Here is a 21,639-nt window from a genome sequence, read left to right as displayed (position 1 = left end):
GTGCCAGTAAGAGCCCCAACCTTGGGCATGATAACAAAGTGATGTTTCCAGGTATTGCCCAATGTCCTGGAGGGCAGGAAGGCTCCTTGCCAACTGGGAACCGCTGATGTGCACTGTGCCCTGTGCCATGCAGAGGTGCACCTGCATGCACGGATACCAGTGTACAACCAGGGCTCCATTTTATGGGTCACGGCTGTGCCGAACCCAATGCTAAAATTTTGAGTGTCACATTTCCATATTGTATCTTAAGGGTTATTTAAGGAGGATCCAGGGAGAACAGGGTTCTATGTGACTGCCCTTTGGAATGGGTTTAAAACCCTAGCCCAGTGTAGATTACATTGCATGTAATCTTAACATTTTAGGCAATCTTAACATTTTAGGTAATATTTAGACATAAGCAAACTGTGGACTGCTGATGGATATACATCAAGTGTTAAGCTCCGGATGATGGGGGAAAAGTTGATATTGCATATGTTTTTTAATGGGCTTTAGAGTCAAACGAATACAATCCTCCAAAGGCAATTCATAACTGACTGTAATCTGGCTCAGGGAGCAAGCTGACACATGCCCTAGAAACTAGGGTGCCTCACTCTGCAGCCAGGGCTAGGTCAGCTCACCCAGGGCAGGCTGGAACCTTCCTGCAGCTTTCTGTAGACCTTCACAGGTAAAGGACACTATTTCTTGGAAAGGCATTTATTATTGGAGGATGACTTGGCAACTGGGGAAAAAAAATCACCCTAAGAAATGTAAAACTTACGAATCAATAAAAAGTTGATTGCATAGATCTGGAAGTTGCGTTTGTTTACTGGAACACAGACTCACATCTGGCTGTTTCATTAGTCACAGCACTAGCATTACTGATAAAAGCTACAGGCGGACTCACAGCGATCTCACGGAAACAAGTTCGAATCTGCAAACATTTCAGCACAAAGTGAGCCTGGAATAAACAATAAGGCTTTTCCTACTTTACACAACCTCATCCTCCTATTGACATGGAGATACTCAAACCACTTTGGCACAGGGGCCCCTGGCTGGCTCAGTCAGTTGGGCATCTGATTCTTGATCTCAGCTCAGTTCTTGAACTGAGTCCTGAGTTCAAGTCCCATGTTGGGCTCCTTGCTGGGTGTGGAGCCTCATGCCCACTTAAAACACACACACACACACACATACACACAAAAAAAGCCACCTTGGCATAAACACCACTGACACACAAGCACACGCATGTGGTTCCAGGCCAGGGCCATGCTGATCCAGGCGGGTCAGGCTCCAGAGTGAAGGCAGGCGGCAGCAGAACCAGGAGCTCGCCTTCTCTAACACAGCAGCCCAGTTAGCAGCAGACTCCACTGGTCCACTCACTCCCATAACCACACTGCTGGTGCGCCAAGACACGGGGTGACCTAGAGAGTGAGAAAGATAGGCTCTAAGAAAGACATATCTGCTTTGATAACATTTACGTAACCTTTAAACACATACCTGGTAAAGCATATGGTAAATAGACACACAGGTATTCATGTAAAAATATAAAACACAATTGTAAGAATATACAATAAACTCATGGTAATGGTGGAATTTAGATTGCCTGATATAAGGGGACTTTACTTTTTTTTTCATTAAAAAACAAAGACAAATTTTTAAAAATGCTAAGTTATTAGTTCTAGATGATAGGAAAAACATATTTTTATTATTTTATTTTATTTTATTTTATTTTATTTTATTTTATTTTATTTTATTTTATTTTATTTTATATTTTATTTTTAATGAGCTTAGCAGTTAAATGGGTCCAGGTTTTTGTCTTGGCCACTTAATAGCTGAGAGGCCTTGAGCAGGTGTCTTGAATATACCCAGTCTCATCAGATCATTGTGAGGATTAAATGAAAAAAAAAAAAAAAAAAAAAAAAAAACCTCAGGGTCAGGCACTTAATATGTGCTCAATTCAAAGTAGCTACTACTAACATGACGAGTTCCAAGGTTACGAGCATTGCATTCTGCGTGTCAAACAGAAAATCTGTTGCCTTGATTTGTGCCCAGAGGGCTGAGAACTCAGCCCAGAAGCTCCAGTGGTTCCCAGGTTAGCTGTGGAGCCCAGTGCACTCAGCTGCTGGGACAAGGTGAAGAAGGGGCATCCCACAAAGCCGCACGGTGTCGGGTTTTATCAGAAGGAGATCATACATTAAGGCTTAGTAGGAGAGGACGTGTGCCACCCCACCCCACCCCCATCTCCCCGATTCTACAGACAGGTGTCCGGTCAGCTTGCTGAACACACAGGGTTATGTTCCAGGAGGGGTGTCCCGCCCTCCCTTTGCTCTCCAGTGTTTGGGCTGAACTTGGCAGTGAGCCCTATCAATTTGAGTAGGAGTGGATAGTCCCAGTCTGAATTGGATACCAGATGCTTAGGAAAGGCTGCAGAATGCAAGGTGCTCAGCACCTGGATTCCTTGGGACCCATGTGGTGGGTGGTGCACGGCATGCCTCCTTCTCTGGGAGAGGAAGCTCCCTGTCCTATGGGAAGTTTCGTTTGGGCACCGCTGGGGTGAAAGCCAGCACTGTTCCAGATAGTCCCCTGCAAGGAGTCCTAAACGAGCCTTGTTTCCTGCTCGATCGTCAACATTGGTGTAGAGAATGACTGACACGCTTACAGGCACTGAGCAGCAGCAGCAAGCTTCCTAGAGCATCCCTGAAGGCCATGGGGCCAACGTAGATCACGTCTCTGGCATTGTCTTCTGTAACAATGCTGTGGAAGGTAGAGGCTTTGGTGGGCTTGGTGAGGACATTCTAGATACGGGGCACTTGAGTTGGATGTCGAAACTGGAATTTGGAATTTGGAGGATGGGGGAGAGAAAAAGCTGGAAGAACCAAATGAGCAAAAACATGGCAGGGGGACAAGGGAAGTGACTTGCAGAACAGTAGGTGGATAAGTAATGCTCAGATTGAAAGTTTAGTTGGAGGTGGGTCAGAAAAGGGGGTGGAGTTCTGACTGCAGTGAGAACCAGTCGCTAAAGCTTTTAGACTTGACCCCAAAAGCAGCTAAGGCATAGCAGCACCTGGGTAATAGCTCGGGTCTCTTGGTTGTTCTCCATCTCTGCTCCTCTCAATGTCTCTGCCTTCAGGAAGTATATTGTTTCGCTGGATATTGGGGTGATCTGGGCTCCCATTCAGGAAGCAGTTGTGTGCCTTGGCCAAATCACCTTTCTGGGTTTCAGTTTCTCCAATCCAAAATGAGATGGTTGGAGCAAATATTTTCCAGCGCGTCGAGATGGAAGTAAACTTTTTTTTTTTTTTTTGGAAAATTAGTATAATTACAGTGTTTGCAAAAGGGTCTGGAAAGAGGAAGAACCTGCACAGACACCAAAATCCTTTTGGCATAAACACTCCCCCCAGCACTTTCTCCCCCCCCCCTTTTGTTTTAACCACTGTAAGGTGCAATTGTTATTTGATTTAATTTAGTCTTCAGGCATTGACTACTCTTTACTATAGGGCCAGTTTCATGTGGCAAATATTTTCATTATTAATGAGGTTTGAGTCTGCCATCAAGCCTAATAGCTCATCTTTTTAATCTTCTGTTTTGAAGTCTTACCTAATATCTGGAATCCATCTTAATGCCAAATTCCAGGTGTTCACTTGTGTTTGTCCACTACACAAAACAGGTTTTAGGAAGGGGAGCAAAGCGGAGATCAGAAGTACCCAACCAAATGCCAGACCACATAAGCTTTGTCACCAAGTGCCCTGACGTCTGCCAAACTGAAGTTCTTGAGGATCTCAAAGAATTCGAAACCATATATAAAATAAATAAATGCAAATGGCACATCTCCTAGTTACACTAGGTCTCCCTGGACTTCCTCAGATCCAAGTGTTTCTCTTGTTCTTTCCTTCATTGGTGTCAGGGGGACCAGAGCCAGAGTTTGACCGTTTACTGAAAGATTATATACAAGGAGGGAGGAATAAAAGAATAATATTGAGTCAGACCCTATGGGGAAGTAAAAGTAAACATCTCCCTAGAAAATAAACTTCTGCTCTTTCAAACCCCGGGATGCCACCTTTTCAAGAGTGAGCTGTTCAAGCCCTGGAGTCCTCCCTGAGAAGACCTCTTTAAAGAAAAGAGGTCAAATTAGAAGTCAGACAAATCACTTCCATATTTTCATCATTTTTATCAGTTACACCTCTATTTATCTGATCTTGCCCACTATGTTTTAAAACTCTAAAAGGCAAATTTTAATATTAGACCCCAAAGGCTTATTATACAATGCTATGTACACATAAAAGAAAAGCCTCTGTTTCTTCTTCTCTCAACATTGCTGACACCAGATGTGCACGTTCCTCCCACACCAGCCAATTCTCCAACTCTCTGGACACCAACTGGGTGTTCCCCAATTCAGTTATGACACCAACCACCAGGAGTTAGTGCACACCCCACGGGTCAAAGGCCCAGTCCCGTAAGATTGCTTCCCACTTCAGATGCCAACAGCAAGTCCCCCGTTGTCACCTTTATTTCTGACCAACTGGCTGTAAATTGTGGTTTCCCACAACCCCCTCCTTCAGGTTTGATAATTTGTTAGAGTGGCTCACAGAACTCAGGAAGGTGCTTGGCTTACTACTGCCTGGGTGTTATACAGATTACAGCTTGGGAACAGCCAAATGGAGAAGATGCCCAGGACAAGGTATATGGGAAGGGCCACGGAGCTTCCCTGCTCGCCCTGGGTGTACCACACTCCCAGCCTCTCCATATGTTCATCAACCTGGAAGCTCCCCAAATCCCTTCTGTTAGGAGGTTTTTGTTTTGTTTTTTAACGGAGGCTTCATTATATAGGAACGCATTACGTAGGTATGATTAATTCTTTGGCCGTTAGTGATGCACTCAACCTCCAGCCCTTCTTCCAAGCGGTTGGGGGTGGTGCTGAAAGTGCCAATTCTCTAATCACATGATCCATTCCTGGCAACTGGCCCCCATCTTTCAGAAGCATAAATTCAGGTATGGTTGGAAGGGGCTTATAATAAATAACAAAAGATGCTCCTCTTATCCTTATCACTGAGGATTACTTTAGGACCTCTGTGCTGGGAACTTGGGATAAAGACCAAAGGTATATTTCTTATGATATCATAATAGCACGATGTGACCATATACAGAGCTGTCTACCCATCCATCTATCTCAACGAATCCTGATGACTGTTCCAGTTATTTATTGCTGCATGACAAACCACTTCAATGTGGTGGCACAAACCAATAATCATTTTTGTTATGTTCGTAGATCTGTTGATTAGGAATTTGGGCAATGGGGGATAGCTTGTCTATACTCTCTGATATCTGGGGTCACAGCTTAGAAGACTTGAATCCCCTGGACTTTTGGGTGCTGGTACCTATGGAAGCTTCTGCACTCAAATGTCTTATACCTGTAACTCAAAGGCTAGCTCAGCAGAGACTGTTGACCAGAGTATCTACATGTGGTGTGTACATGTAGCTGGGTTCCCTCACTCCAGGACTCCTCAAGATTTCTTACATGGTCTAAGAACAAGTGTTCTAGGGAACAACCTTGGATATTAGAAAGTTCCATGACCCTTTATCCTAGCCTTGGAAATCTCATGTCATTACTTTCACCAAACTTCATTGGTCAAAGCAGATAAAGACGAGTGGATATAGATCCCACCTCTCGATAAGAGGAATATCAAAGAATTTTGTGGCCATATTTTAAAACCAATTGACCTTTACTAAATTTTCATTTTATTTGGATGTATTTCTAAGATTTTGAAACTCCTTGGACACCAATCAGTTTATTCTTAGGAGATAGAAGGTAAGTTGGTAATATAACCCACAGGGCAGCCCCTGTCCTTCCATGACTCCAGGATGGAGGTCTCTAACTGCCTTCTAAAGGTAGGAACATGAAGGAAATGGATCTTAAACGTACCTCCCCACCTGTTGCCAAGAACACAGTGTGTATTGGACCCTGTCATGACTATCTGCATGTCAATGGATTTGGGTAGTTTCTATAAAGTCATACAGAACTGGAGGTGGGAGAGGGAATCAGACATGATGCCCTGATCTACTACTTCTTACCCTCAACCCATAAAAAGGAAGACTCACCACCTCAGGGTATGGCTTGGGCCTTAGTTGGGGGTGAGGGAGTTCCTCCTTCCAATCCACATTACAAAATCTCCTTGCATGACCTGACAAAAATGGGTCTGTTTCTGAACCACTTCTCTCTCATCTTCAAGATTCTCCCTAGGTCACAGGGGAGAGGAAAGAAGTCTCAGTTTACCTGGGCATAGCACTACTGTTTGTTTGTTTTTTTTTTTAAATATTTTATTTATTTATTTGAGAGACAGAGAGAGAGGATGAGTAGTGAGGAGGGGCAGAGGGAGAGAGAGAGAAGCAGACTACCTGCTGTGTGGGGAGCCCAATGCAGGGCTCAATCGCAGGACCTGGAGATCCTGACCTGAACTGAAACCACCTAGGCACCCCAAGCGTTATTGTTTTTATTTTATAGGGTATGAAAGAAGGCAGTAAAGATGGTTCAGGGAAAGTCAGTTGTATACACGATAAAGAGAATCAGGTTGGCTGTTGGGGTCACTGAGGCTGGCAAGGCGACAGGTGGTCAGGAAATCACAAAGATGATTTTCTATGTCATGATTTTTCACAGGCTTGGCCATGCTACTCGTCTAGTTCTCCTTCCCAGAAGTCTTACTGCTTCATCACCACTAAAACGTAAAACTTTAACTGGGTCATGTGCTATACAAAGAGATGGTTCTAGCCCAGCACTGTGATGAACTCCTGAGTTGAGGCTGGGCAAGTCACATGCCATCTTAGGTCCTGCACAACTCAAACCTACCATGATTCATAGGGACAAGCTGGCTTCTGAAAAATCTTGACCATCGATTCATGGCAGATCAGAGAGGCAGGTCACCTTAATGCACAGGTACCAAATGTTGCATACGATATATTATGCCAAGAAATTATTCATGGTTTATCTAAAAATCAGATTTTAACTGAGCCCCTCATTTTCATTTGCTATTTTTGGCAATTCCACCTTCATAGAATGGAGATAGGCTCTAAATCAGGTATCAGCAGACATTTATTATAAAAACCCCACATAACAAATATTTTCAGGTTTGCCATTATTGTGCAAAAGCAGCCGTGGATGATATGCAAATGAATGGGTGTGGCCACGGGCCCAGTAAAGCTTTATTTATAAAACAAGCAGCAGGCCCTAGTTTGCACAGGTCTGTTGTAGAGCTAAACTACTCAGGCTTAAAGACCTCCATGCCACTTATCAGATGTGTACAAGGAAGCAACTTACTTAATCTCTTTGTGCCTCAGTCTCCTTATCTATCACTCAGGAGATAATAGTGCACCTGCCTCCTAGGGTTGGTGTGATGTGAAATGATTTCTTCTATGTGAAGTATCCCGTAGGATGGCTGCAAATAGCCAATGCTACGAATGACCAATGCATGGCACTTCGTGGGGGTGGGATTTAACACTCGAATCAAAGTGGGCTAGGTTGATGACAGTTAACACTCATAGAGCACTTACCCCGAGGGTAGGTACTCTATCCTTGACGACTTCTTTAAATCCTCATAACAGCCTCGGTTAGAGGCAAACCATCATTTTCATCCTTATCATCACCTCCTCTTTACAAATGAGGATGCTGAGACCCAGAGGGGCAGGTGGCTTGTCCAAGGTTGCCTAGTTTGCAAGTCCCCTCGCTGGGGCTTGAACCCCTGTAGCCTAAGGCCAGAGACCCTTCACTTCACCCCTGTTCTGGAAGGTGGAGGTGAGAGGAGAACCACAGGCAGATTAGGACAGGCCGCATGAAATGTTTGCACTGATGTTTGGCTGACGTGGGGACAATAACTTCAATCTCAGTTATTTTGAGAAACAAGACAACAGACCTTCCTTGGCCTTCGTTGGGAGTGTTTCTTCCCCCTCCATCCTCCTCAGCCCCGAGAACGACGACCCACATCTGCGGTGTCCCACTGAATTCACATTCAGCCATGGGGCAAAACTGCCAATTCTGGAAACATCTTAAATTCCAGGGGTGTGACCTCCTTTCCTTTCTTCCTCTCCAGAGTTTTCTCCTGTTTCTTTCTGCCTCCTCCTCACCTTCTTTCTCCCTAAACTTCTCTCTTCCTTCTCCTTGACTTATTCAGGCCTGAAGAGGACCCAGAGAGCAGATATTTGCTTTGGGAGGAGAAGAGAAAAATAAAAGATGAGTTAGCCAAGTAAAAGAACAACTCCGATTTTCCACAAAGGGCTACTTCATGGAAAGATTGTGACTTGCTGCTTTATAGCGACCCCCCCCCCACCCCACTCTCTTTTCTTTAGGAAAAACAAAGTTGATGTAAACAGCTGGAGACTGTAACTTGAAAAACCAAGAAAGTAAGATGAATAAAACTTCCTGTTTTCCTCTCCTCCCTGGGTCTACAGGGGGTTGGCCTACAAGGCTGCCTTCCAAACCAGATGTTTGATTCCCAAAGCTTGCTTCAGAGTCTCTGCATATCAATTATTCTTTACACAGCACGACCAGACCCTAGATTCAGTTACAACAAGCATGCTTCAGCCAAGAACCTGCTGGGACACAGGTCCTCTTGGGAGAGGCAGGGTAAATGTGGCCAGCATATGACATGCGACCAACAAGTTGAATCCTCTACTGTCACGATCTAAATTACATGCAACAGAGCTCCTCCTGCATGCCAGGTACCGTGCTTGGACTCTGGGGTTAATCTCACCTAATCCGCACAACCACCCCCCAAGGGAGGTACGATTACCATCCTTGTTCTGTAGGTTAGATCAAGCCTTAGAGAGGGTGGCCACTTCCCTGACCATAGCCTCCACACCTAGTGAGGGTCTCCCTTCACCCCTTCCCCACTTCCAGTCTTGCCTTGTTTAGAAAATTCTGCTGCATGGAAAGAAACACTGGGTGAGAGAAGCCCTCCTCTCTGGAAACGAGATACTTGTCTGTGTTATTTTCTGTTCCTGCCCGGGCTTCTGGGCGTGTTGTTTTTTCTTTGGCCACTCATCCTCCTTGGAGACATGTTGTCATCAATTTTGAAGGTCTGTCTGCATCCTCTGAGATCACACCCAGCTGGGACCGGCTGCCAGGAATAATGCAGCCTCCTTCCAGCCCCCACTTGGGCTCTCTGGTCCTCACATATGCAGCCCAGAGCAGGGAGGGCGTAGCCCCTTCATGGTCAAACTCTTAAGCTCTCAAACAGATCATAAAAATGAGCTCCAGGCAAGACACTCATCTATATTTGGTATTTTCATGCTGAGTGACAATCTGCCAGTAGGATTAGCGGTGGGGCCGTTATTAACAACCTCTTCCCTGAAAATCAGGGCACAAAATGTGTGCTTTCACTTGACATCGATTCTTGCCTCTTGGGCCATTACTAGTAGCTAGAAATACATACTCATCTAAAATGTAGGGTTTCCATTTGTTTTTATTTTTTGTTTGTTTTGGTTGAGATCTTCCAAATTTCCCATAATTTTCCAACTGGGAAGGATGCCAGTTTAGGGGATTCTTTTCAACCAGTTAATGGGCATCCGCCAGGGTACTTCAAAGCTTTTCTGGGTGGCCTCCCCGTCAGGTGCAGCTTCGTGTCACCATGCCTTTCAGTTTGCCACATGTCACGGTGGTAGGAAGAACACGCTCACCGTTAGCACCCCAGCCTCTGTGCCATACGTACTCTTCAAGGAAGAGGAGCCTTTCTCACTAAGTTAAGCAGCTACCAGGGTGGCCTCACTCGGGCCTTTTAGGCAGGGACACTGTAGGCCGGTGTTTCATGCTCCAAATCTGGAAACACCAATTTAAATGAAAAAACAACAACAACAACAACAACAACAAAAAAAAAAAAAAGAAAAGAAAAGAAAAGAAAAGAAAGAAAGAAAGAAAAAGAAAAAGAAAAAAGAAAAACAAGAAAGCAGATCTCTTTACTATAGAACTTCTCAGGACCATTAATATCCTAAAGTCACTGAGTCCCCAAGAAGAAACTGCAATGTATAGTCTCCTAAACCTCAATGACCTTGGTGCCCTTCGCTCAGAGACCACTTAATGATATTAGTGTCCCATAGACCCACTTTGGGAAATCACAGAGTAACCACACGGCCACCACAGACTCAGGACGGACTCATCTAATGCTGGGTGCTCTGCATACATCTTCTCACGGTGTATTCATCACAACCTCAACATTGGGCCTCATCATCCCCACTCTACAGGCACGGCCAACCAGGTGTAGAGGATTTCAGTTACCTGCTCAAGGACACACAGCCAGGCAAGGGTAGTGCAAGGGCAGAGGCCAAAGGTTTTGAACCCTACATTGTATGTTCTTTCTCCTTAAGAAAAATTTTTAATTACGTTCTTAATTTTAATTCCCATATAGTTAACTTACAGTGTTGTATTAGTGTCAGGTGTGCAATATGGTGATTTAACAATTCTATACATTACTCAGTGCTCATGATGACAAGTGCTCTTCTTAATCCCCATCCCCTATGTCACCCTCCCCATGCCCATCTCCCTTCTGGTGACCATCTATTTGTTCTCTGTCCTTAAGAGCCTGAAGAAACTTTTTTAAAAAAGATTTTATTTATTTATTTATGAGAGATATATAGAGAGAGGCAGAGACACAGGCAGAGGGAGAAGCAGGCTCCCTTCAGGGGGCCCGACCTGGGACTTGATCCCAAGACCCTGGAATCATGACCTGAGCCAAAGGCCGATCTGCAACCACGGAGCCACCCAGGTGTCCTGGAAGAAACTTTTTTTAAAAGGCATTTTTAAAATGCGGAAGGGAACGTAACAAACACCTACCTTTCTACCATGCAAAATTAGTAATTTAAGTTTAGTCCTATTTGTTTCCAGTCTTTCTTTCTTAAAGTGAATGAAATATTACAGATAAGTTATGTTTGTTTCTTACCAGGCTGCTTCTTTGTCATAAATGAACCCCAAGCCCAGGGGTGGGGGAGACGATGAAGTTGTGAAGGAGCACATCTAGGCTGCTTCTGGGTGCTCTCTTGCCAATCTATAAAAATATTTCTTCTCACTTATTTTTTTATTTCCCCAGTGCCCTCTTGAGTTCCACTCAAAAATCTCAGGCGCAAGAGGAAATATTTTAAAATAATGTGATAAACAAAACCTGAGGTCAGTAGCCAATATCTTGGTGTAGAGTTAAGAAAGGAGTCCCTAAATATTCAGTGAGTAGAATTGAAGTGGGGGGCTGGTGGGTATTCTCAGGTGGGACAGACCCAGAATGTGCTAGAGGAGCCAACAACAGTAAGTGCTGAGGAATGTTGACAAGTGACATCGTGCGATGTAGCCAGTGACATGCGATGTTACTGTTTCTTGCCCATCTTCTCCACTAGAACATCAACGTATGACGGTAGAGCCTTGTCTGTTTGCCACTGTGGGACCCTCTGGCCTGCCCTTCTCTGCTCCCTAGAGAATATTAAGAATTTCTGGAGAGGATGAAAGGAACCTTCTAAGAAGGAAGCAGATTTTTTTGTTTTCTGTTTTTCAAGATTTCAAGGAATCAAGGAGAACTAAATCTCACATCAAGGATTGAATATTAACTTGTGACACGGAGGGAAAGAGAAGATACTCCTGCTGGCGTTGTTCTACAAGGAGCCTCTTTTTGCAGGAGACAGATCTGCACATTCAGAAAAAGAATTAAACTCCCATGCTCCATGGAACAGTGTTTTCCCAGGGATGAATCTTGCTGGCTGGTCGCAGGAGGGAAGGACAAGAAATAGAGTGAGGAGGGTGTGGGCAGAAGGAGAGGGAGAAGGAGAGAGAAAATCCTAAGCAGGCTCCATGCTCAGCACGGCCAACACAGGGCTTGATCTCATGACCCTGAGACTGTGATCTGAGCTGAAATCAAAGGTTGGATGCTTAACTGACTGAGTCACCCAGATGCCCCAAGAAATGGAGTTTTGTATCTCCCATCTTTGGGGTACAGGGGTAACTGTGTGATGAATAGAGGTGGCTAACCAAAAGGATATTGATGGCCTTTGCTGTGGTCACAAAGGGCCTCCATATTTTTGTAGTTTGCAAAAGCAAAGATTTATTTCTGTTGACTGTGACTCTTCTGGGCTCTACTCCTTTGGTCACCCAGCTGGGTGTCCTATAATTCAACTAAATTCTGACACTATTTACCATGGGATAGCTTCAGATCCTGCAGGTTAAAGGCTCAGTTCTACAAAACTGCCCTTCATTCCCCACTTAAGACACCAAACCCAAGTCCCGGTTGTTACCTGTGCTTCTGACTGACCTGCTATAGATAGACCAGAGATTCTAGTGATCTCCTCCTTAGGTCCAACCCTGTTGGAGCAGCTCACAGAACTCAGAGAAACATTTTGCTCTCTAGGTGACCAGTTTATTACAAAAAGATCTATAATTCAGGAATAGCCAGATGGACAAGGTGCATAGGGCAGGTATGGGGAGGCAGCGCAGAGCTCCTATGCTTTCCCAATGCTTCCTTCTCTCCAAGTCACCTTGTGTTCACCAACCCAAAAGCTCTTAGAACCCCATCGTTTTGGGAAGGCAAACTAAGAGATAGAGGGTGGGGAAATGGTGAAAAGGTTGTCAAAAAATAAAGCTTCCAGTTATAAATAAGCACTGGGGAAACAATGGACAACATGATGACTATAGTTCACACTGCTTGCTGTATGGTACATCCAAAAGTTGCTAGGAGAGTAGGTCCTGAAATTTCTCATCACAAGGAAAAAATTTTTTTTCTTTCTTTTGTCTTTTTGTACTTGTATGAGGTGGTGAATGATAACTATTATGGTAATTATTTCACAATATATGTAAGTCAAGACATCATGCCGTACACCTCAGCTTCTACAGGGGGCTGTACATCGGTTAGAGCTCAATAAAATTGAAAGGAAAAAAATGCAGAGGGCAAAGCCAATGGTTTAATTAAGGAAATTTACTACAGATAACAAGCCAGACAGCAGGATGAATGAACCATATGATACAAATCACACACACACACACACACACACACACACATACACACACTGCATTGCAACAAGGAGTGGTATGTAGACCTCTGCAGAAAGCCTCAGATTGTTCAAAGAAGAGTGTTAGGCAAAACTTTGATTCCCATGTGGACAATGCGAACTCCCTCAGGAATCAGAACAAAATGTTAAGGAAATGATTACTATGGCCTTGATGTCAACCAAATAGGAAAGATTGACTAGGGAAGTAAAAGTAAGTCTGGAGCAAGTAATCACATATCTTAACATAGCAATAATTAATAATAATAATAATAATAATAAGTATGGTGATTATAGACAGCTATATACAGACTCTAGATAAAGTTGAGAGAAATGATAGCTATGATACCAGGGTTAGGAACTCTTAAAAATTCAATTAAAATGGGATCAGAGTCTCTAAAGTTGAATTCTGGCAAAACAACCATCAAGGATCTTGATGAGGAAGGCAAGCAAAGCTATGTAAAGAAACCCTGGCTCTCTGAGCCTAAATTTGAAAGGAATGTGTAAGAAAAGATATGTGGGGGGCACCTGGGTGGCTCGATCGGTTAAGAGTCTGGGTGTGGAGCCTGCTTAAGATTCTATCCCTCTCCCTCTGGTCTGCTCACTTGCCTTCTCTCTTTCTCTCTCTCTCTCCCTCTCTCTTTCCCTCTGCCCCTCCCCCTGTTCACATATTCTCTCTTTCTCTAAAAAAAAAATAATAAATTAAAAAAAAGTATCCATAGTCTCACTGCACAAAAGTAGCTACTATTGGCATTTAGTGATATATTCTCCTGGGTTTTTTCTTTTTTTTTTTTCTTTTTTTTCTGGGTTTTTTCTATGTGTGTTTGTACCCATTTAAACATATGTATACGAAGGATCTTGTCCTTTCAGGGAGGGACACAAAGCTTCATTGTCACCTCTAACCCAGTGTGTCCTGCTTCATCTCACGGAGGTCTCCTCTGCCTACAATCACTATTGGGAGAGGAATTCCCAAATAAAATGAACTCTAGGACCAGCTTTCCAATTTTCAAATTTAGGGTTTTCAATATCACTTCCAGGGACGTAGGAAGGAAGGTTGTTTATTTCTTCTCACCCACTTAGCTCAAAGCAGAGGGCTGGTTTCCTCAATCTCCTCATTCCCACTGCTCTTCCAAATTCATAGTTCCACCATCAAATCTCTTTGTGTACGATCCCAGCTGTACCATCCTCCACTCCTCATCTCTGCTGTTCTGTTGGCCTGGTGATCGACTTCTTTTTTAGAATATTTAGCACATTTTGGAATATAGTCTTTTTGACACTTTTCTGATAGATGCATGCACCACTTTTTCTGTTCTATTTTTTATGCTTGTCCTTAGTTACATGGCCCACATATCTTTTTTTAAAAAAAGATTTTATTTATTTAAGAAAGAGAGCGAGAGCCAGAAAGAGAGCATGGGTGGAGAGGAGGGGCAGAGGCAGAAGCAGACTCCCCACTGAGCCCAGGGAGCCTGAAGCGGGGCTCAATCCCAGGATGCTGAGATCATGACCTGAGCTGAAATCAAGAGTCAAGGCTTAACCCACTGAGCCACCCAGGAACCCCAAGGCTATAGACACTTTAAATTTTCTTTCTTGATGGCTTCCTGTGTTTTCTAAATTCTCAAAAATAAACACATATTTTTATTTTTTTAAAAAGTGCACAAGTAATATATAACACATAGGCCCTTGTGAAAAACTCAAGCAATACAAATAAATGGACAGTCTCCCCGGACCAAAACCTGTGACCCTAGTCCTTTCCCCAGAGCTCATATTCACCATCAGGTGGGCCTGAATCTTTCCAGATCCTTTTTCTTAATACATTTCCAAGGACTTTCTAGGTTTATAGCAAAATTTAGTGGCAAGTGCAGAAATTTCCATATATTCCTTGCCTACAGATGCCCAGCTTCTCCCACTATCAAAATCCAGCACCAGAGGGGCCCCTGGGTGGCTCAGTTGGTTAAGTGCCTGACTCTCGATTTCAGTTCAGGTCATGATCTCAGGGTTATGAGATCGAGCCCCACATGTTGAGTGGGGTCTACCTTCAGCGGGAGTCTGCTTGAGATTCTCTCTCTCCCTCTTACTGCTCCTCCCCCTTGGGCACTCATGCCCACGTGCACACACATAAACTCTCTATCTCTAAAAATAAATAAATAAATCATAAGAAAAATCCAGCACCAGAGTGGTGCATTTGTTACCTACAATCCATGAGCCTGCATTAACATAGCATTATCACCCCAAATCCGTGTCATTTCTTTTTAAAAGCATTTATATACATATATGTAAATTGTGGTCATTTGTGTATCTATAGTGCCACCCTGAACATTCTATTCTGCACTTTCTTTCTTTTTGATAACAATATTTCTTAGAAGCCTAATTTCATACTGATATTTCATTTCAGTATTTACAGAATTACTTCTTTTTAATTTAGTGGTTCATTCACTCAATAAATGTTAATTAAGTACCAGGATAAATAAATGGGTTCCGATGTTTGCTGTCAGTTTGTAACTCTGGGTTTGGGTTACTTACATTTTAAAATGTCTTTCTAATCAGAGAATTACAAAGTACAGCTATATTCGAGTCTATTTACCCTTTCCCTATCAACAAACATTTTAATGGGCCATTTTTTTCTCTGTTATAAACAAAATTACAATAAACATTTGCGAACATGTGTTTTCAAGAAACTGTGAGTTGAACTCTAGACAAGCAAAACTGTTGGGGTGGAAGGGGATATATAATTAACTAGTGAATTAATAGTAAATTCATAGCAAAAAATATTTACCAATTTATATTACAAGTAGTACATGTCATTTTTCTATACCTCGAATAACAAGGCTTTTTAAAAAATGTCTATTGCAGAACATGAGAGACTCCTAACTCTGGGAAACGAACTAGGGGTGGTGGAAGGGGAGGTGGGCGGGGGGTGGGGGTGACTGGGTGATGGGCACTGAGGGGTGCATTTGATGGGATGAGTACTGGGTGTTATTCTATATGTTGGCAAACTGAACACTAATAAAAAATAAATTTATAAAAATAAATAAATAAATAAATAAATAAATAAATAAATAAATAATGTCTATTGAACATCCGTGGTAGGTACTATTGTCCTTTGATAAGGAAATAGAGGCCATTGAGTCAAGCAAATGCTCAAAGTCACACAGTTAGCAAGTGGTGAAGCTGGGATAGTAACTGGGACATGACCCCAGAGCTTGTGTTCTGCTAGTCAAACTGGAGGAAAGTTGAACGTTCTTGTTTTGAATTATCCTGTCCGTTTTGTATTATGTTTGCTGGGCTTTCATTTTCTTCTATGAATCTCCCATTTGTGACCATTTCTTGCTGAGGTGGGCATTGAGCACAAAATATGATGGAACCCAATGATCCCCTCCTCCTAGCAGTCACATCCTAGGTGATCACCTTCCTTCGAGAGTGGGCTGCCCCTCATGGCTCACCTTGAACACACAAAATACAGCAAAAATGATGGGATGTCACTTCAGAGTTTAGGTTATAAAACCTGTGACTGTTGTTGTCTTGATGGCGTGGTCTCTGGGTCTTTCTCATTTGCTCACTCTGATAAAACCTGCTGCCATCTTGTGAGCCGCCCAAGTTGCAAAGATAGCCAGTGAGGTATTGGGGGTCTCATCTACCAGCGGGCAAGAAACTAAATCCTGCCAACAACCGAGAGCCATCCGAGATGTGTATCATTCCCAGTCAATCTCTGAAATGCCTGCAGCCACACTGGACACCCTGATTGCTCAACCTATCTGCAATTTTGCTTTTATATGAGTTAAGAATCTTGTTTTCCTTTTTCTACAACTGGATGGCCAACTGTCAAAAAACTATCTGTTGAATAGTCCAATGTTTAGCCATTGATTAAATGTCACCTTCATCGGTTATTTTTTATTTATTTTATTTATTTATTTATTTATTTTCCATCGGTTATTTTTTAAAAGATTTTATTTATTCATTCATGAGAGACACACACAGAGAGAGAGGCAGAGACACAGGCAGAGGGAGAAGCAGGCTCCCCACAAGGCACCTGATGTAGGACTCGATCCTGGGACCCTGGGATCATGCCCTGAGCCTAAGGCAAATGCTCAACCGCTGAGCCATCCAGGCGCCCCACCTTCATTGATTATTATATTTTCATACAAAAAACTACCTATTGAATAGTCCGTTTAGCCATTGATTAAATGTCACTTTCATCGGTTACTATATTTTCATATGCATGTATGTGAATCTGTTTTTCATACTTCGTATCTGACAACTAATCTGTGTATTTGTGTCTTAATTCTTGTCTTGATTTTGATGGCTGACTTTACAGTATATTTTGACATCTGGTATTTCACACTCTCTCACATTACTGTTTCCCAAAAGTCTGTTACCTACAGTTTTTCAGATGAAATTATAATCAGCTTGAAATTTCCATGAAAAATCTTAATGTTTTCAATAGAAATATATTACATTTGTAAATTAATTTGGGAAGCATTGGTATATTTATAATCTTCTGTGTTCCCTTTTAGAAACATTGTATATTACTCTACTTATCCAGGCTTTCCTTAATGTCTTTTCAGTAAAGTTTTGCAGCTTTCTTCCAGTACATCTTGAATATTTTACCATTGCTATTATGATTGAATCATTTTCCTTCTAATTGGTTATGAACATCATTGGTTTGTATATTTCATACTTTAGCATGATACTTTTCTGCTGTTTTCTGGTAGTGACTCCTACTGTGTGTGTGTGTGTGTGTGTGTGTGTGTGTGTCTTTTAATGAGGAATACCTGCTCGATTTTGGAAAATACCTTTTAGCATCTATTGAGATGTTCCTGTGGTTTGTATCCTTCAATCTGTTGCCACAGTGAGTAACATTAAAAGATCCTTAAAAATTTGAACTGTATTTTTGCATTTTTAGGTTAAATCCTACGTTGTTATGATATAATGTTCTTTCAACCCACTACTAGAGTTGGTTTGCCAACATTTTATTTAAGATTGGATTTTCCAACATTTTATTTAGGATTTTTGTATCAGTGTTTGAAAGCGAAATTAGCCTGCCATTCTCTTCTCTGTACCAACTGTGTCTGGTTTTAGAATCGGTGTTAGGTTAGCCTTAAAACTGAGTTGAGTCTCAGAGGGCACTTGATGTAATGAATTTAAATAAACAATTTTAAAAACAAAACAAAAATTGAGTCTCAACTTTTTTCATATTCTGGGACAATTTCTATAACACGGGACTTGTACATTCTTGGAACATTTTTTTAATGTCACCTGTAAAACCATCTGGCTCTAGTGCTTTTAAAGGGTTGCTGTATTATTTTTACAATTAGAAATCTTTTCCAAAAGTGAGACAGAAAAAGTTTGTTTTATTTTTATTCTATTTACTGTTTCTTTTTTAAATCGAGGTTTCATTGGTATACATTATTATATTAGTTTCAGATGTACACCATGATTCAATATTTGTATATATTGTGAAACATTCAGCAAAATAGTCTAGTTAACATCTGTCACCATACACAATTACAGAATTTTTTTTCTTGTGATGAGAACTTTTAAGATTTACTGTTTTAGCAACTTTCAAATATACACTACAGTATTATTAACCATAGTCACAATGCTGTACATCACATCCCCATGGATTATTTATTATATAACTGGAAGTTTGTACCTTTTGGCCTCTCTCATTCATTTTGTCACTTTCCCACCCCCCTAACTCCCACATCTGTCATCCACCAATCTATTCTGTGTGTCCATGAGCTTGTGGGTTTTTGGTTTTCCTTTTTGCATTTTTTTGGGGGGGATTTTATATATGATGAAATCATACAATGTTTGTCCTTCTCTATTTGACTTGTTTCCCTTAGCCCCAAGATTTCATTATTTTTCACGGTTGAATAGTATTTCATTGTATACACATCGCCTTTTCTTTATCCATTCATCTGTCTGTGAGCATTTCCATATCTTGGTTATTTGAAATAATGCTACAATAAAAATGGTCTTTTTGAGTCATTTGCTGTATTTCTAAACATATATTTCTCCCCCAAGTTTTCTGGTAAGTTTATTGTTGTTATTTGGGTTGATTTATTTGCTTGAAGATTTTATTATGTTTTATTACAAACTCTGTTTTCAAGTTACTGGTTCTCTAGAACCCTATGTAGTATTTCAAATATAGGTAGATTCCATTCACCCTTGAAGAAAGACTGCTTAAGGTTGAAGTCTTTGGCTTCAGTTCTCTATGTTAATGTAACAATTACTTCTAGAAAATATGTATAGATGTTTCAGGATTGATTTCTATGTAGAAGTAGGAAGTTATTTTCTCTAGCTGAAAGAGTTATGTTCTTGATTCATGTGATTAAAGCCTCATGAAGAAATAAAGCATCTGTGGGCACACATATAATGTACAGGCTCAGACCCAGAGACATACGCACTATATTCACTAGGATTTAAAAGCATTGAAAACAGAAGGTACTTGTTATTTTTAATTACAAAACACAAGACACATTTTCAGAATAGCAGGGTTTCCCCTCCATGGGAGGTTTGGGAAAGTTGATTTGAAACCCCACTGATCTGAAATATGGGACATAGATTATTGCCTTCCCTGCTTAGATGCGCGCAGGGGATACAACGGTTTTGTGCTTTGCCCTGATAAAATGTTACACACTTTGAACCAGTAATGGTAGTAGAGCCTCATGAGGAGAAAACCAGACGAGGCAACAACCCTGAGATGAAGAAAAGGCAAAAGTAGTGTTCCATCAGATCCAAAGACACGAAAGCTACTTCCACCTACTTTTGTTTTTCTGGAATAAATACTGATCAGTGTATAAATCAGTGTATAAAACCTTTTGTCTTTATTCTTTTTAAAAATATTTTAAAATATTAAACCATTTTAGCTTTTTTAAAATTTAAATTAAATTAGCCAACATATTAGTTTCAGATGTACTGTTCAATAATTTATTAGTTGCATATAACACCCAGTGTTTGTTCTTTTTAGATGATGGAATTTATGGTCACAAAAACCACACAGAATGCATTAGAGGTGGTTTGGAGGCTGTAGTGAATTTTTCTCTTTGTCTTTTCATCTGGTCTGTGCCTCTAGCCCTTAACTTCCCCAGCCTTGCTCACATGGTTCTTCTGAGTGTCTTTGGCCTATAATTTTCAACTCTTCCAGAGTGTGATGGTCCTGAGTAAAATCAGTATCAAGAACTATCACTAATTGCTCTTGAAATGAATCTCACTACCTATAGGATTATATGCTCTCTAAATTTTATCAGAACAATATTAGTCTGCTCACATTGATCTTGTTATGACCTCTTCTTTATCATCTTCTGCCTTGATTTGCTGAGAGCACACCAGTTTCCCATACTGGACCTAGAATCCTTTCCTGGAGATTAATCCAAATGCAATCCGTATGGCCAGGACTCTGACCTCTTGCGTAGCTCTTCTCCTATATATTTTTCCCATCTCACATCCTCATTACCAGAGATGGGGTTCCTGTTCTCTTACCATTTCTCTACTTGGCAACAAGGCACTGCCATCCATAAAACCAGGTAATCCTGCTTGGATTGCCTACCCACCCACTAAAATTTCTTAGAAATCATTGCCAGGTCTGATCCAGTGCAAAGTGGTCATGCCCCATTAGACATCAAACAGATGGTGGGCTCCCAAAGTTTGTTTACGCTGGCCCCCATTTCTCTTGGCTTGCTCATGTCTCCTTTCTGGTCTGAAATTGAGGCCCCAGGCTGTCTCATAACCGAGTCTACATGGGTTAGGGGAGAATTCCAGAGCAGGAGTGCTAAACCAAATATCTGAATGCTCTAAGTTTGGTATTTAAATATTATACCTTCTATGATGGTATAACACTTCGGGCTATAGCAAAGTAAAAATGCCATATTATCTTCATTTTAACCAAAGTGGTGGCTGGCTTTTAAATTCTATACCACCCTAAGTGAGCTGAGGGTGCAACCGTTCATAGGTACGAGCAGTGGAAGGCTACCACTGAGTTGAAAACAGCTTGGCTTCATTGTACTTTCAAATGCTTCAGTCTGAGAAATGGAGACAAAACTCTTAAGACTTCTTTGTTTCCTCTAGTTGTACATGTATCCATTAGTAGTTGTGCTTATTTTTTTTAACTTTTTATTTTGAAATAGGTTAAAACTCAGAAGAAGTTGAAAGATAGTAAAAAATTTTGGGGTACCCATGTCCCAGCTTCCCTCAATGATCATAGCCACAGTACATCATCAATACCAGAAAATTGACATCAGTACAACATAATTAACTCAGGTAAATTTTAGACTTTTTTTTCAGATTTCACTTCTATTTGTAGGTATCTATTATATGATTAATTTGTGCAACAGATAAGTATGCCTTTCAAAAAGCAGTATCAAAATTACTAAAAATATGTTTGACTCAATGTCTGATGTGGTCCCCCTCATCTGAAGTTAAAATAAACTGTCTCTTTTCAGTTTTCACATGGTTTGTTCTAACCATGCAAGAACAAATTTTCTTCTCTTCCCCTATTGGCTCCTTCCTCCTTCTCATCTCTCTCTTCTCAGTTTGGTTTTGCCAAAGCCTAAAATGACCTCCCTACCTCTCTCCTCTTTCCTACTTTTCTTCTTTCTTCTTCCTATAGGAGACCAGACTGATGTTGAGAAGTTGAACTGGACTTGCCCACAGTAAAGTATGTCA

The 21,639-nt window shown here is 41.5% G+C and overlaps 1 long non-coding RNA gene across 1 annotated transcript; it reads left to right on the top strand.

The window, feature by feature from the left end:
* The first annotated feature begins 2,797 nt into the window (after nt 1-2,797).
* LOC140603471 (uncharacterized) lies at nt 2,798-3,810 on the top strand. Its single transcript, XR_012006450.1, has 2 exons — nt 2,798-2,902; nt 3,644-3,810. It is a non-coding gene; the product is annotated as an uncharacterized lncRNA (long non-coding RNA).
* Nucleotides 3,811-21,639: the final 17,829 nt, after the last annotated feature.

Source organism: Canis lupus, chromosome 14 (assembly GCF_048164855.1).
Source record: "Canis lupus baileyi chromosome 14, mCanLup2.hap1, whole genome shotgun sequence".
Lineage (NCBI taxonomy): Eukaryota > Metazoa > Chordata > Mammalia > Carnivora > Canidae > Canis > Canis lupus.
This window is presented reverse-complemented; position numbering and strand designations above follow the sequence as displayed.